The sequence below is a fragment of the Chelonoidis abingdonii genome, chromosome 1 (assembly GCF_003597395.2).
Source record: "Chelonoidis abingdonii isolate Lonesome George chromosome 1, CheloAbing_2.0, whole genome shotgun sequence".
In the NCBI taxonomy this organism is placed as follows: domain Eukaryota; kingdom Metazoa; phylum Chordata; order Testudines; family Testudinidae; genus Chelonoidis; species Chelonoidis abingdonii.
In genome coordinates, this window is record NC_133769.1 from 371,901,413 (window position 1) to 371,906,111 (window position 4,699).

The window sequence follows — 4,699 nt, forward strand, 5'->3', positions numbered from 1 at the left end:
TTGCCAGCCACTAGCTCAGTGGGGATCCAGTCAAAACATACTGAGCTAGTCTCCAGGTCTCCAAACACCTCCCCGCAAAGCCTCCCTGTGAAACCTCCTACCTGCTTCTCTGTAGCTTGTTGTCTCTCCTCCCTCTGTGGCGTCTGGAGCCTGAGGGTTGTGGATTGCTGCTGGCTGTCTGGCCTCTGCATCATGAAGTGTTGGTAGTCCTTCAGTAGGAGCATGCAGCACCCCTTCATTCTCTCCAGGGATCATCCCCAAATGAACTGGGCTGCTAATGTATATACCCGGCCTCCAGATCTGGCCTCCAGCCAGACAATGCCAAGCAGCATCCAGGGGACATAGTCTCCTCAACCCAAGGAGAGGAATTAACCTCTGCAGTCCCAGTGTATGACATGCACACCCCGTCACAGACCCAAATGCATGGGGAGGGGAAAGAAAGAAAAAGGGGACATAACCCACTAGAACAGCAACTCTCTGCCTCTGCCATTCTGGAGGGCTCATTCAAAGGGAGAAAACAAATGCTCTCCCTGATCCCAAACTACCATTCCCTGCTTCATGAAATATTCCTCTCAGGGGAACCTGGAGGGTTCAGTCCTGGACCCAGAGTACTCAGAGTAGTGGAGCAGAGGGCAGAGGAGCCACATTTGGGTGTAGAGAACATCTTGTGGACATCTCCCCATCCAGCCTCACTCCTCTTCCATTCACAGGTGACAAGCAATCATGTAGCTTCTCCAGGTTGGATGTCACAGCCCTGTTCAAGCTCCCATGGCTGGACAACCAACAGGTGGCTGTGACTCAGCTTCCCCCCGGCCCCTGAACCAATGTGTTTTTGAGTCGCAGCAACTTTCAGGCCCTGCTCTGGGTCCAAGTTTCTAGGCCCACTCTTGGGGTTCATCTGCTGTTCTAGCACCTCCCTCTGGGAGTCGAGACCTGCGTGCCAAGGCCTTGAGACTAGTTTTGTCCTGATTTCCCCAGACTCTCCAATTGCTTCAGCATACCCTTCTCAGAGCTCCCCCTTGGGCCCACTCTGTTTCCAGTTTCTCTCTTTTGGAGCACATGATTGTTAAAGCCACAGACCTAGGCTTTGCAAAAGGGGTTGTTACACATGGTCAGAAAGGGATGAGTAAGTTTCAGGGTAATTGACCTAATTTCAATTTACAGAAACATTGTAGAAAAGTATGTAGATGGTAATTAGCACCATTCCACATTAGATAGGCTAGAACTTTGAACTGTAGACTTGTATTATTAAAGAACTGGAATAAGATAGTGATTGTAGTAGTCTATGTTTATCTCTGGCTTGTTAGAGGTTAACAGTGTAAACAAACAGTTCATGTCTAGTGCTGTTTGCTGTTTATTCAAAACGAAATATTAATTAAAGAAACTTGGGTATAATATTATCGTCGTCTATGTGTCTCTTTAAAGTTTGTGGTAACTGTCTATGAACTGCTAATGGATAATTACCTTATGTTAATCCAGATAGTTAATTACTGGTGATGTTTAGGAAATAGAAGTTTACTTCAAAAGCCTATTGTTCGCCCAAGGACTGCTGTACTGCCTAGGAACTCTGTAAAGGCTCTTTGGCCCCTCAGATCTGCTTAAGTTTTATCAGGAGAAGCTTGAGTCACAAGACTGTGGTCTCCAGTTACACCCTTAACTACACTGATATTGAATATTTTGACTATATAGACTAATTCTGAAAGAACTCTATGTAACTACAAAGCCCACTATCTCTACTATAAAACTGCCATAAAAATTCTATTCATGGCCGTACATATAATGATCTTTTAAGCAATACTCTCTCTTTTATTTTTCTAATAAATATTAGTTTAGTTAATAAGAATTGGCTGTAAGTGTGTATTTGGGTAATATATGAAACATTCATTGACCTGGGAGATGATGTTTCCAATCCTTTGGGATTGGTAGAACTTGTTCATGATGAACAAGAATCTCATAATCATCATCATACTTGACGTGGCTTTCTGGGTGGAAACCAAAGTCTAGGTTGTTTTTAAGGGAACTGCCTTTTGTATTCGGTGTAACCAGTAAAGCATTGTGAAAGCTATTTTGTTGCTTTCTTGGGCAATATAAATGATTAAAGCGTGGAACACCTTGTGTAAGGGGATGGATAAAAAAGACTGGGACTTTTCAGCTTGGAAAAGAGATGATTAAGGGTATGAGAGAGGTGTTGAAAAATTGAATACAGAAATGTTATTTACTCCTTCACATATCCCGAGAACTAGGGGTCATCCAATGAAATTATTACGAAGCAGATGTAAAACAAACAAAAGGAAGTATTTGTTCACAGTCAACCTGTGGAATTCTTTTCCAAGGGATGTTGTGAAAGCCAAAATGATAAGAGTTCCAATAAAAACTAGATAAGTTCATGGAGGATAGGTCAATCAATGGGCAGGCATGGTGTCCCTCGTCTCTGCCAGAAACTAGGAGTGAGTGATAGGGCACTAATAACTTGTTCATTGCCTATTTGATTCATTCCCTCTGAAGCACCTGTAATTGGTCACTGTCCCCTCTGGAGGGACTTTGCTACAAACTGAAGCTCAGCACAAAGGACTGATGATCCATCCCAGCCGGGATGTTCTCCAGAGACTTGATTTAAACCAGCAGTTTATTCCCCTCACTGCTGCAAACCTGAACTAAGAACTTTGCCATCACTGTATGTATTGATTCCATTTAAAAATTCTAGCTCTCATCTCTATCTTTTTCCTTTTATGAATAAACCTTTAGATTTTAGATTCTAAAGGATTGGCACCAGCGTGATTTGTGGGTAAGATCTGATGTGTATATTGACCTGGGTCTGGGGCTTGGTCCTTTGGGATCGAGAGAACCTTTTTCTTTTACTGGGGTGTTGGTTTCATAACCATTCATCCCCAGGACGGGTGGGACTGGTGGTGATACTGGGAGACTGGAGTGTCTAAGGAAATTGCATGTGTGACTTGTGGTTAGCCAGTGGGGTGAAACCGCAGTCATTTTTGTCTGGCTGGTTTGGTTTGCCTTAGAGTTGGAAAAACCCCAGCCTAGGGCTGTGACTGCCCTGTTTGAGCAATTGGCCCTGAATTGGCACTCTCAGTTGGGTCCCGCCAGAACCACATTGTCACAAGGATTCATTTTGTTATTAATATACTTAATAACCTCCTTTTTGTGATCCTCAGCCCTGCCAACTATGGATTTTCCCCTGATGTCTTCAACATCCCTTATCAGTTATCATAACTTCCAATATTTGTTGTTGGCTATTTTCCCTTTTCCACACTGATATACATTTATCTTCTCCACCCTAATTACAGCCTTAACTTGGCAAATGGACCAGCTTTTTAGCCAAAGTTTTTCACCTTCTTGACTGAGGAATCCTGACTTTTTTCTCTATCTAATTATCTCTGTTAAAAACACTCTCAGTTTTCATTCCCATGTTTTATCTATTTCCTTCCAATCAGTTTTGATGATAGTTTTCCTCAGCTTTGGGGAATTAGAACTTAGAAGCACTGTGTGTCTATAGAAAATACAGGTTTGGTGTTCTCTGTCCATTTGAATGTAATCAGATCCATTCCTTATTTTGTTGTCCTCTCTCATTTACCCCCTTGTTTGTCTCTTCTCTAAACAGCCTCAGACTTGTCAGTCTGTCCACATACCGCAGCCTCCCCATTCTCAGAGCCTGTCTTGGAAATCCCCTTTTTCATTTGCTATATCCTTTATAGAGACTGGGTGACCAAACCTGAGCACATGTCCAGAGCTGGTTATTCTACTTTGCATTCCTTAGGCATCCAAACATTGTCTTTGTTTTGGCCGCTGCTGTGAATGACCAGGTGTTTCTCCAGAGCTGCTGTCAATGATGCTGAGGTCTTTTCTCTATGTTGTTTTTTAGCCGAGATGTTTCCCCAGCACGTCTTCGCAGAGGTTTGGGTTTTTTTCTACTCTCCTATTTTAAGCAAACAGATGAAAGGGGAACCCCCAACAGCATGAATTCTCTAGCCTGGCTTTCATTGAAATAAGGAACAATGATAGATAGCCAATATCCACACTCGTGCTTTCTGTTGGTAACTCTTAAGGTTTCCTCCACTATGATATGCAAGAATTATTGATGCATGGAGCATCATAATATATTGAATTAGCATAGGAATGTTCAGTTGTTCATAATTCATTTATTTAAATAATGAGAATGTCATTTCTCAGTGCATAAAGAGCAACCAATCTACTTCACCCACAAGAACAGCCTCCAGTACTGTATGTAGTGTCTCATATTAACATTGTCTCTCCATCCAGGCATTTGTACTTCGGCTATCACGCTGGACCCTGGTAACATACAGGAAGTCAGGGGAACCTACTGTGCATGCAGGAGACACCATTCTGCCTCAGAGTTGAACACCTTCTATCATAAGCCTTTCTTCCAAATCTGCACCTTAGCGTCCAAAATCTGGGTGCTTAGCATGAACCTCCAAGCTTAATTACCAGCTTGGATCTTATCTCGCTGCCACCAATCAGGATTCTGAGTACCTGATAAACTCTCTGGTCTCCCAAACTTTCCCTGGGGGACCCCAGACTCAGATGCCTGAGGCCTCCAACAAGGAAAAACCCACTTCCTTCCTGCTCTTTACTTCTCCAGATTTTCCTGCCCTGGGGATACTAGGAGATTTCCCTGCTTCAATCCTCTGGAAACACAAAAACAGAAGGACGACATTTTACCTTC